The sequence below is a fragment of the Chlorocebus sabaeus genome, chromosome 9, assembly GCF_047675955.1.
Source record: "Chlorocebus sabaeus isolate Y175 chromosome 9, mChlSab1.0.hap1, whole genome shotgun sequence".
Lineage (NCBI taxonomy): Eukaryota > Metazoa > Chordata > Mammalia > Primates > Cercopithecidae > Chlorocebus > Chlorocebus sabaeus.
In genome coordinates this window covers 112,005,879-112,018,960 of record NC_132912.1, presented here as the reverse complement: position 1 = coordinate 112,018,960, position 13,082 = coordinate 112,005,879, and the positions used below count along the sequence as shown (strand labels likewise).

Sequence of the window (13,082 nt, the reverse complement as noted above, 5' to 3'; positions counted from 1 at the left end):
GCAAATGCTGAATTAATTCTACCAGAGCAGCCTGAAGACAGGTTGACTGAACCCTTGGATGTCAATTTCCTCAAAAGAGCAATGTGAAAAGTTACCAGTTTTTAGCATTAGGGATTGAATCACTGTTTTCAGGACTATTCAATCTACCACATCAACATCTCATTAAATTCTAAGCACTGGAGAACACAAAAAAGCGGGGGTTGCAATACTAGTCTCTGATAAAACAGACTTTAAACCATCAAAGATCAAAAGAGACAAAGAAGGCCATTACATAATGGTAAAGGGATCAATTCAACAGGAAGAGCTAACTATCCTAAATATATATGCACCCAATACAGGAGCACCCAGATTCATAAAGCAAGTCCTTAGAGACTTACAAAGAGACTTAGACTCCCATACAATAATAATGGGAGACTTCAACACTCCACTGTCAACATTAGACAGATCAACGAGACAGAAAGTTAACAAGGATATCCAGGAACTGAACTCATCTCTGCAGCAAGCAGACCTAATAGACATCTATAGAACTCTCCACCCCAAATCAACAGAATATACATTCTTCTCAGCACCACATCGTACTTACTCCAAAATTGACCACGTAATTGGAAGTAAAGCACTCCTCAGCAAATGTACAAGAACAGAAATTATAACAAACTGTCTCTCAGACCACAGTGCAATCAAATTAGAACTCAGGACTAAGAAACTCAATCAAAACCGCTCCACTACATGGAAACTGAACAACCTGCTCCTGAATGACTACTGGGTCCATAATGAAATGAAGGCAGAAATAAAGATGTTCTTTGAAACCAATGAGAACAAAGATACAACATACCAGAATCTCTGGGACACATTTAAAGCAGTGTGTAGAGGGAAATTTATAGCACTAAATGCCCACAAGAGAAAGCAGGAAAGATCTAAAATTGACACTCTAACATCGCAATTAAAAGAACTAGAGAAGCAAGAGCAAACACATTCGAAAGCTAGCAGAAGGCAAGAAATAACTAAGATCAGAGCAGAACTGAAGGAGATAGAGACACAAAAAACCCTCCAAAAAATCAATGAATCCAGGAGTTGGTTTCTTGAAAAGATCAACAAAATTGACAGACCACTAGCAAGACTAATAAAGAAGAAAAGAGAGAAGAATCAAATTGACGCAATTAAAAATGATAAAGGGGATATCACCACCGACCCCACAGAAATACAAACTACCATCAGAGAATACTATAAACACCTCTACGCAAATAAACTGGAAAATCTAGAAGAAATGGATAATTTCCTGGACACTTACACTCTTCCAAGACTAAACCAGGAAGAAGTTGAATCCCTGAATAGACCAATAGTAGGCTCTGAAATTGAGGCAATAATTAATAGCCTACCAACCAAAAAAAGTCCAGGACCAGATGGATTCACAGCTGAATTCTACCAGAGGTACAAGGAGGAGCTGGTACCATTCCTTCTGAAACTATTCCAATCAATAGAAAAAGAGGGAATCCTCCCTAACTCATTTTATGAGGCCAACATCATCCTGATACCAAAGCCTGGCAGAGACACAACAAAAAAAGAGAATTTTAGACCAATATCCCTGATGAACATCGATGCAAAAATCCTCAATAAAATACTGGCAAACCGGATTCAGCAGCACATCAAAAAGCTTATCCACCATGATCAAGTGGGCTTCATCCCTGGGATGCAAGGCTGGTTCAACATTCTCAAATCAATAAACATAATCCAGCATATAAACAGAACCAAAGACAAGAACCACATCATTATCTCAATAGATGCAGAAAAGGCTTTTGACAAAATTCAACAGCCCTTCATGCTAAAAACGCTCAATAAATTCGGTATTGATGGAACGTACCTCAAAATCATAAGAGCTATTTATGACAAACCCACAGCCAATATCATACTGAATGGGCAAAAACTGGAAAAATTCCCTTTGAAAACTGGCACAAGACAGGGATGCCCTCTCTCACCACTCCTATTCAACATAGTGTTGGAAGTTCTGGCTAGGGCAATCAGGCAAGAGAAAGAAATCAAGGGGATTCAGTTAGGAAAAGAAGAAGTCAAATTGTCCCTGTTTGCAGACGACATGATTGTATATTTAGAAAACCCCATTGTCTCAGCCCAAAATCTCCTTAAGCTGATCAGCAACTTCAGCAAAGTCTCAGGATACAAAATTAATGTGCAAAAATCACAAGCATTCTTATACACCAGTGACAGTCAAACAGAGAGCCAAATCAGGAATGAACTTCCATTCACAATTGCTTCAAAGAGAATAAAATACCTAGGAATCCAACTTACAAGGGATGTAAAGGACCTCTTCAAGGAGAACTACAAACCACTGCTCAGTGAAATCAAAGAGGACACAAACAAATGGAAGAACATACCATGCTCATGGATAGGAAGAATCAATATCGTGAAAATGGCCATACTGCCCAAGGTAATTTATAGATTCAATGCCATCCCCATCAAGCTACCAATGAGCTTCTTCACAGAATTGGAAAAAACTGCTTTAAAGTTCATATGGAACCAAAAAAGAGCCCGCATCTCCAAGACAATCCTAAGTCAAAAGAACAAAGCTGGAGGCATCACGCTACCTGACTTCAAACTATACTACAAGGCTACAGTAACCAAAACAGCATGGTACTGGTACCAAAACAGAGATATAGACCAATGGAACAGAACAGAGTCCTCAGAAATAATACCACACATCTACAGCCATCTGATCTTTGACAAACCTGAGAGAAACAAGAAATGGGGAAAGGATTCCCTATTTAATAAATGGTGCTGGGAAAACTGGCTAGCCATAAGTAGAAAGCTGAAACTGGATCCTTTCCTTACTCCTTATACGAAAATTAATTCAAGATGGATTAGAGACTTAAATGTTAGACCTAATACCATAAAAATCCTAGAGGAAAACCTAGGTAGTACCATTCAGGACATAGGCATGGGCAAAGACTTCATGTCTAAAACACCAAAAGCAACGGCAACAAAAGCCAAAATTGACAAATGGGATCTCATCAAACTAAACAGCTTCTGCACAGCAAAAGAAACTACCATCAGAGTGAGCAGGCAACCTACAGAATGGGAGAAAATTTTTGCAATCTACTCATCTGACAAAGGGCTAATATCCAGAACCTACAAAGAACTCAAACAAATTTACAAGAAAAAAACAAACAACCCCATCCAAAAGTGGGCAAAGGATATGAACAGACATTTCTCAAAAGAAGACATTCATACAGCCAACAGACACATGAAAAAATGCTCATCATCACTGGCCATCAGAGAAATGCAAATCAAAACCACAATGAGATACCATCTCACACCAGTTAGAATGGCGATCATTCAAAAGTCAGGAAACAACAGGTGCTGGAGAGGATGTGGAGAAATAGGAACACTTTTACACTGTTGGTGGGATTGTAAACTAGTTCAACCATTATGGAAAACAGTATGGCGATTCCTCAAGGATCTAGAACTAGATGTACCATATGACCCAGCCATCCCATTACTGGGTATATACCCAAAGGATTATAAATTATGCTGCTATAAGGACACATGCACACGTATGTTTATTGCAGCACTATTCACAATAGCAAAGACTTGGAATCAACCCAAATGTCCATCAGTGACAGATTGGATTAAGAAAATGTGGCACATATACACCATGGAATACTATGCAGCCATAAAAAAGGATGAGTTTGTGTCCTTTGTAGGGACATGGATGCAGCTGGAAACCATCATTCTTAGCAAACTATCACAGGAACAGAAAACCAAACACCGCATGTTCTCACTCGTAGGTGGGAACTGAACAATGAGATCACCTGGACTCGGGAAGGGGAACATCACACACCGGGGCCTATCATGGGGAGGGGGGAGGGGGGAGGGATTGCATTGGGAGTTATACCTGATGTAAATGACGAGTTGATGGGTGCAGCACACCAACATGGCACAAGTATACATATGTAGCAAACCTGCACGTTGTGCACATGTACCCTACAACTTGAAGTTTAATAATAATAAATAAATTTAAAAAAAAAAAAGAATTCTAAGCACTGTTGTGGATGACAAGGTAGGAGGTGGGAAGATGTGAGTTAGGGATGGAGGGTGAGGGACGTAATGATGGGCTCACCAACATGGTTTGGGTGTTGTGCCTCAGGAAGTGACTAGAAGAAGCAATCACACCAACATAAACCTGTCTGGCCATGAGCATGCATTTTTTACTACTCATGTGGGCCTTTGTGGTAGGTGGGAAAAGGCGACTCTCAATTTACTTCATGTACTCCTTGCCAGAAACCTCCATATAGCAAGGGATTTCCCTAGTAAGCATCCACTATACTATATACAACCACTTTCTGGGAAATATGCAGTGCCCTCAAAATCTCCTCTTCCCTGGAGATGGTGGAGATTTTTGGAGCTTAGCTTACACAGACACTCTGTGTTCTCCTTAACTATTCCACACCCAGGGTAAAGTCCATGAAGTCAGTGTTAGCTAGAAGGAATTTCCTGATGAAACTGCTGGGCATTAATGGGAGAATCTGTGCTTTCTCAGAGTAACAGGCGTTGTAGTTTAGAACTTGACTTTTTCCAAATTCTTCCTCCTGCCACAGTCTCTTTATAATTCATTGAAACCTCCTTGTCCCAGAGCTGAAGATCAGAAGATCAGTACCATCTGCATTTTCCCAAACATCAAAGGAAGGCAGTTTTTCACAAGGAGGTCAGTTGTACTCATATGCCCTGTTTTACATGTGATGACGTTGACACTGTTGCTGCTATTGATGATGAATTTATCCCACCAGAAGATACATAGTTCAGTAAAACTGAGGCAAATACACCATGGGGATTTGGAAAAGGCTCTTAAAAGACCATCTTCTCTAGGAATCTTCCATACCACAAATATGAGACAACATTTCCCTTCTCTTGTCTGTCAATAAAAAATCTTTTGAAGAATTGTTTGCATTGTTTATAGTAAATTCAAGTTGTTTTTGTTTTTGTTATTGTTGTTGTTTACCTGTGTAGTATTGTTTTGGTAGGATAAAAAGAGAGCCATGAAATCAGCAATTTGGATGTAATCTGGAGAAACATGATTACTCATTGTATAACTTTAAGCAACTTGCTTTACTTCTCTAGGTCTCCATTTCACCTATAAAATTGAGATGATAATGCCTATGATTGAGCTGTTGTGAGGATTATAAGATGACGTGTACAAAGTGCTTAGAACGATTCTATACTCACTATCTGGAGTTAAGTATTTTTTTCTTTCCTGCTATTTTCTCTTTTACTTGCCTTATACAATAGCATCAATCATGGGGGCTACAGGCATGAAAATCTATTTTATAGAAGGAAATGAGAATCTTTTTATATAAGGAAATGAAAGATTTCACCTAATGACTTTAAATTTCTGAAGATGTTTATATTAGCCATGTTCAAATCTCCCACTGGACTAAAGCAGTTGCATTTCTAAGCTTTTGAGATTGGTGTGCTGTATCTCCATAGAATGTTAGAGCCAAGAAAGTCTTTTCAGGTGGTTTATTTAGTGTAATTCCTTCATTTTGCAGAAGAAGAAATTGTTACTTTAACAATTGAGATGATTGTTTGAGGTCATTTGGCCAGGTAGTACCAAAGCAAAATTTGAATTCATTCCAGTCCTTTTCCATTCTGTTATCCTACCTAATAGCTGACATTAAAAATGTAATGATTTTCCCTGGGTTGTCTTCTTGCTAACTTTTTAATTAAAGAAAATGAAGAAAGGTCCAATTTTTCTTTCCCATTTTATCTTGGTTCAAAATTAGGTACCCAAGTTTTCAATCACTGTAGAGCAGGGCAAATTATGGATGAAGTTTGGAGAAAGTAAGAACTAAACAATTCCATGCAGCCCAAACATCCTTAAAAAACAACGTTCTTTGAAGAATCTACCCAGATTCCAATAAGGAAACACAAGAGGCCTCAGAGGTCATTCATATAGCATAGCTTCTAAGAACAAGCACCAGGATACCAACAACACGACCCAGAAACCAGACTAATTAAAGAATACAGCAGGGAATGAAGCTGGGCCACCTGCATCGCAAATACACAGTGTTCAAACCAGAGAAAGGATAGAAAATTCCACCATTGTAGTTGGTTCCACAAGAAGCTTGCTGTGGCCTCTTTGATGTTTCACCAGAGGGTGTCTGCGATAAACTGCCAGGCCTGAAAATGTTCAGCTATTCAGTTAGAAAGTCAGCATTAGGACCAAACAATATCAGGAGAGACTGGTGGGATGAGCCTGATGATTTCTATGTGTATGACTTGGATAAAGGGCAAGACCATTTTCAAGTGTAAAATTTGTTCAGCAGCCACATCTGTTCCATGCGTGGAGGCAACCAAGCAAGACAGTGGTAGGAGACAGACCACAGTTCCTTGGTTCTACCTAGATAGACAGGGCAGCTCCACTGTAAGGACTGACCACCAGAAATATCAAAACCTCAGTGCCAGGTGGGTGACACAGGCATGACAGCAGGAGCAGTCAGGGTTAGAAGAGATTCCTGAGGCAGCAGTGAAAGAGGGTTTTACAAGGAAGGTGAGGTTCTGACTATCTCTCTTTGCCTGCCCACTTCCTCTTGGGCCTGTGGGTCTGAAGCATAGCAGGTTAATGGACCTTTGTAGTACATCATCTGCTATTGACCTCTTTGTGTTCATTACAGGGCTTACAGAAAAGTTGGGAACATGAGCCACTGCTTCTCTGCTGTCTCCTTGTGTCCACAGCACCAGCTGAGGCTGTGTGGGAAGCTCCTTTACCAACTCAAACTTAACAGGATGTAATGATGATGGTGTTGTGGTCCTGCTTAGACACTTTTCAGGTGCCCATGTCTTCCTCTCAGGGCCCTTAACACTGTTCATTCCCACTTCTCCAAGTTTTCAAGATTCTATTCCCTGAGGAGGCCTCTAGAACTATCTCTTTCTCCTGAATGTGGTCGATTTTTCACATGTTTCAGTGGTTCCTGTAGTCACTGGGCTATTTATCAGTTGCCTTCACTTATGTCTTTGGTTGATACAGCTTCTGGATAATTGATGATTTGTGTTTGTCTAGTAACACTGTTGAATCTCTTCACTCTTCTTGTCCATGTATAACTTAGATTTGAATATCACAATTAACTCTCTGCTATGTAAGGAAAAACAATACTTTAAGATCTTCTTGCCAGGTGTCATGGCTCAGGCTTGTAATCCCAGCACTTTGGTAGGCCAAGGTAGGTGGTTCAGCTGAGGTCAGGAGTTCAAGACCAGCCTGACCAACATGGAGAAACCTCATCTCTACTAAAAATACAAAATTAGCCGGGTGTGGTGGTACATGTCTGTAATCCCAGCTAATTGGGACGCTGAGGCAGGAGAATTGCTAGAACCTGGGGGGCGCGGAGGTTGTGGTGAGCCGAGATTGCACCATTGCACTCCAGCCTGGGCAACAAGAGGGAAACTCTGTCAAAAAAAAAAAAAAAAAAAAAAAAAAAAAAAGAAAATCTTCTTAATTTTCCCCAGGCATGTTCTATGGTTGTTATCCTTAAATATTATTGTAATCATTATTTAACTGTGCACTGGCTGTTGTAGGAAACAAAGTTGTGTTCTCTTCTCAGTGGATTAACAATTTAAATCAGAAAAGTAATGCATTCTAAGAAGATGAGGAAAGTATAATAGGAAAATGGATAAAGCGCCCAGGAGATGGGTCATTATTTTGAGGAGATATGTGTCTCTGACCCTGTGTTGACTAAACCCTGCAACCCACCAGAAGGTACGTGTGAAGCCCTTGGAGGATTGCTTTGATAACTTGAACTGGCAGCAAACTAGTTTCCAGCTGGGAAAGGCTTCTTTTACTCCACTTAAAGAATAGATAACAATAGATTTTAATTGTTTTGTTCACTTTGAACAACAACCACATACTTCTGCATCTTAGGGATCACACCTTGCTATAGACAGGTCTGCTTCTAAGTGTGGGCTGTAACCTACACTGCCATTTTTTTTTTTTGCAAAAAAGGGCAAGTTTCCAGTGTACACAAGGCATTAGTAGGACCTGTAGACACAGGTGAGCAAAGCAGACTAGGTGTCTGTCCTGGAGTTTACAGTAAGGGAAGTGGATTCCCTTAACTGTGAACTATATGATTATGTGTTTAGTTATACCTGCTCTGCTGTTCACCACAGCAAAGACATGGAATCAACCTAATTGCCCATTAGTGATGGACTGGAAGTAAAATGTGGTACATATATACCATGGAATACTATGCAACCATAAAAAAGAATGAGATCATTGCTTTGCAGGGACATAAATGGGGCCGGAGGCCATTATTCTTAGCAAACTAATGCAGGAACAGAAAGCCAAATATCACTTGTTCTCACTTATAAGTGGGAGATAAATAATGAGAACACATGGACCAATAGAGGGGAACATCACACACTGGGACCTTTTGGAGGGTAGAGGGTGGGAGGAGGGAGAGGATCAGAAAAATAACTAATGGGTACTAGGGTTAATACCTGGGTGATGAGATAATCTGTGTAACAAATCCCCGTGACACAAATTTACCTATGTAACAAACCTGAACTTGTATCCCTGAACGTAAAAGTTAAAAAAAATACTTATACCTGCCTTGGATGCAAAGTTCTGTGAGAGGGACCTGACCTAGCCTGGGAGTGGAGGTGGTCAGAGAAGCTTTCCCTGAAGATGGAATAATTAAGGTGGTATGAGAGGTGAATGGGGACTAATCAGGGGAAGGGGAGGACATCAGAGAATGCAGTAAAAGGCAAGGGGGCTGTGCATGTAGAAGTCCCCAAGGCACAGAGGAGGTGCATGCTACCCTTTAGAAAGCTGATGATGGCCAGTGTGGGCCCGAAGTGGGGATGGTGGCCAGAGCAAAGGTTGGAAAGACAAATAAAGACCAGATCAGGCAGGGCCTGGTGCACAGTGTTGAGGATTTGGAATTTTGTTTTAAGAACACAGATAGTCCTTGCAGGGAGTGTGCAGTTAAACAGGAGGTAGATTTGAGATGTCATGATGATCCAGAAACTGTGGAGTTAAATGCATATTAACTGGAGCTGAGCTTGATTCTGGTGAAAACATACCTACTCTTGGCTAATGTGAAGAAACACTGATACAAAAATTGATCCCATTTTTGGGTGTCTTTTTTTCTTTGTTTTCAACAGAACCATTAGAGTTGATCTTTATGGCACTCATCTGGGAACTCTGCCCTTGACTTTACAGACAGGGTGGGGAAGAATCTGGCCCTGGAAACCATGGATCCCCCCTTGTGATCTATAGTCTTCTCTACTCATTTCTTAATTCCCTTAGGTATGCATTCCTTTTGGAACACAAAGTTCAAAAGTGGATAGACACAAAGGAGTGTGAACTTGGTGTCTATGGAGGTTGGTGGTGATCTGTGGCAAAGCAACAGCAAAGTCCCCAAGTGGGCAAAAGTTAAGCTACCTCTCTCAGTCTCACTCCACATTCCTCCTCGGGCCTGGTGCACAAGCTTTTTTGTGCATGTTAACACGGATAACTATGGAGTAGTTTGTAAATGGATTAAATATGAATTTAAGGTTAACAACTGTCGAGTTGACTAAACCCATTGAGATTCTTAAGATCAATGTCTTTAGGCTCAGAGAGAGGCAGAAATTAGGAAAAGGATTTATTGTTGATTTTGGACTGATGCTGCCTCCTTAAATTCATGCTGAGAGATGTCCATACCACCCTCCAACTAGTTCTTTCTTTTGGTGTTTTGTCTCCCCTATCCCCCCAACAACCAGTTCTTTCTTTTAGTCTATGCTTTACTCTCTGCCTCCTCTCTCTTCTTCTATCAACCAACAACCCCACCTAATCCCCCTTCCCATCACATCTAACCTCCATCACTTATTTCTTTCCCTCCATCCGTAACCCCTCCCCCTCCCCCTCCCTTTTCCTCTCCTCCTTCCCTCCCATCCCCTTCCCCTCCCTCCCTCCCTCCCTCCCTCCCTCCCTCCCTCCCTCCCTCCCTCCCTTCCTTCCTTCCTTCCTTCCTTCCTTCCTTCCTTCCTTCCTTCCTTCCTTCCTCTCTGCCTCCCTCCTTTCTTCCTTCCTTCCACTCATATTTATTTCTTTGTGATGTAAAATTTAATGGGAGAAAATCTTTGAAGAATATGAAGAAATTATACACAAGAACTGGTTGTTGGTGGGTATGGGGGAGACAATCATACACAATAACGTTATGTTGAGAAAGACTTCCTGAGAGTCAGCTCCTTTCTGTGATGGAATGAGCTCTCAGGAGATATAATAGGAGGCCAATCACTTGAATTATTTAAAACACAACTGGACAAAGTCATCAAGGATGTGCTGCCAGGAAGGGGACCAGCCTCAGCCATATAGGAATGAAGAAAATGGTCCTAACTGGATTGTTCTCTTCTCAGCTCAGTTTGTCTCTAGGCTGAATTCTGTAACTCCTGTGAAATCAGCTTTATTTATAGTCAGCAAGTTCCACTACTCTACTGTGGTAAAATTCATCAGCAATTAGAACAAAATAAGGATAGGAGATATTAGGGATGCCCTTCTCAAGGAAAAGCCTGTTCTTGTAGATGAAACATTGAACTTGATATTGAAGGAGCTCAGTTCTTTTTCTAGGCTTACTCCTGATTATGGGATAAGAAAGGAAAGTTATTCTGCTACTTCATGACAAAATGTCCTGGTTAAACATTACTTCTGGAAGTGTCTGAGTATGATTTTTTACAAAATGAGTAAAGCACTACAGCTTTCTCCCCGCAAAATCCTTGTTTCCCTAATATACATTTATGACATTTATACTGAGATCCATATTATACTTCCAGTATATTTCAGGAATCTTTCTTAATTTTTTTAATTTGTGGAATGCTTCATGAATTTTCCTGTCATTTTTGCTCAGGGGCAAATGCTAATCTTCTCTGTATTGTTCCAACTTTAGTATATGTGTTGTCTAAGTGAACACAGAAATCTTTTGACAGAAAGTATGTGGAATATAAATATTGCTACTTTGGAGCAGATCAATGTCCTTGCTCCCTAGCACTGTAGGACTTATGGAAAGCTGTTGTTGTTTACAGTGATGATGTCACCAGACAAACATATCCCTTGATTCTCCTCAAACTTTGATAGAAACCCACTTGGTTCTATAAACCAACAGAACTTTCTACATGGGGTGCATACTTTATAATTTTTTCACAAGTATCCTTTTATTTGATATTTCATTTGGGTATTATTAAGATTGTTTTACAGATGAAAATCCTAGAGCTGACAAGGGGAAAACTTATTTGCTTAGTGACCCAGAGCTAGCAAGGGGTAGAGTGAGAACACCGTCTGTCTCCAAAGTCCTATAGCCTTCTCATTTCACCATCCTGCCCTTCCTTACCCTTTTCCAGGCCTCAGCCTAGCAATGTACAGATGATGACCCTCCCTACCCTCTATATATGTCTGGCCAAATTGACCACATACAATGTTGTAGTCAGTCTCAAAAGCTGCTTCTTTGAATGTAATTTTTCATTCTCAGGGAAACAAATGCAAATTACTTTGGATTTTATACCTCTCGGTTGAACAAATCAGCCCTTTTCCTGATCAACCAGGAATCGGATCCATTCTTCCTCCTCTCTTTGCAGATCCGCCTTCCCCTAAACTTCTGATACAAGCTCATCCACCCCATAAGGCCAGGACACCTGAGTGATTCCCTGGGCTTTGAGAATGCAACTCACTGGGGCAGCAACTTATTCTGGACTAGGTTTGATGGGAAGACCAACTTATTCATGCCCTCATTTTGTCATAGTAAAGAGCCTGCTATCTTTTGCAACTGACTGGATCCCTTGATCAATTCCAAGGGACCATCAAAACTCAACGTTCTGACCATAAGGATGATAAGAAGTAAAATAAGTAAACTAATGAACCTAAAATAAATTATCCAAGTGCTGTGAATACAACACAGGAAAAAAATTCTCCCAGTAAAGAACTTAACATGACTTTCACTGAAGGCCTTTCAAAGCTGAACTACTATGTTCACTCCTCATGTTCCCTGACAAACCTGAATCTTGTCACCTGCCAAAGGTATCTGTCTGTTGCATCTGTGTCCATGAATTAATGTAAGGTATTTCTTTAGCCACGTACTGGTTTCTGTCTTGTTAGTCTTCTGTTTCTGAGTTGCAGGTTTCTGCTAAAAATGTTTCAGTTCAGAAAAGGTAAATAAAAAGTAATTATGTTTCTTTCATTGTTTGTCTTGTGATTTCCCTACTGGCACGTTTCCCTCAGGAAAGGACTAACTTTCTAGAAATCAGCTTTCTCCACAGCTAGGACAACATGTCTGAGAACTCAGAGACGAGAGCAATGTTAATCAGCAGGTAATACCCATTGGTTTCTCTGGAAGGAGTTAAGAGATGGAGTGGATGGAGTTGGCACAGCAAGGCTGGACCTGTTTTAGGAGTGGTAATATTAGTAATTAAGTGAAAATAATTATAATCATAATAGTGATAGCCACTTTTATTGATTAGCACTGTAATAAATACAGTAACACATTATCTCACTTGAAACGCACCCAAAGCCCATCAGGTAGGTACTAATATTCTCCACTTTTCAAATGAGAAAACTGAGGCTTTGTCAGGATCTCATGATCTGCTTTATTACTCACAATGTCCTTCGTGACTCTGGTGACAGAGATATCAATGAACTGTCTACCCAGGGCCTAATGCCAGTGATGCTTGTCTTCTGTTTTCCTCCCTTCCTCCCAGAGTTCCAGGCTCTGGATGCATGTCTTGTAGCTGATTTATTATATCCCTACTATTCATTGCAGGTACAGATAGGGGAAGATAGAAATGCCACTCAGTGCGATTGGTCCCCTTATGGTTTAAAAAAGTTGTTCTTAATGTCTATAGATTCTATTTCTCCCCAGTTAGAAGAAATACGAAATAGCAGCAATAGAGTAGAACTTGGGATTTGATAACTTTGAACTCTGGTCTTCCAGCTTGACACGTGGCCTCCTGCAAGTCAATTCACTCCATAGGTAACAACTTTCTTACCTTAAACATAAGGAAATGAATTACAAGATCTGTAAGATCCCTGTCTGCTACAGAATTGCATGTTTCTG

General features: G+C 40.4%; 2 long non-coding RNA genes and 1 other non-coding gene across 3 annotated transcripts in view; 2 read left to right on the top strand and 1 right to left on the bottom strand.

Moving 5' to 3' along the window:
- LOC140712523 (uncharacterized) overlaps positions 1–5,319 on the top strand; it is a 44,750-nt gene extending 39,431 nt beyond the window's left edge. The window contains exon 4 of the long non-coding RNA XR_012094126.1: positions 5,128–5,319. This is a non-coding gene — a long non-coding RNA (uncharacterized lncRNA). The remainder of the gene's footprint in view (positions 1–5,127) is intronic.
- Positions 5,320–6,685: 1,366 nt separating this feature from the next.
- LOC140712522 (uncharacterized) lies at positions 6,686–12,209 on the top strand. Its single transcript, XR_012094125.1, has 2 exons — positions 6,686–6,836; positions 11,611–12,209. It is a non-coding gene; the product is annotated as an uncharacterized lncRNA (long non-coding RNA).
- LOC119628152 (U6 spliceosomal RNA) lies at positions 10,842–10,949 on the bottom strand. Its single transcript, XR_005244465.1, has one exon. It is a non-coding gene; the product is annotated as a U6 spliceosomal RNA (small nuclear RNA).
- Positions 12,210–13,082: the final 873 nt, after the last annotated feature.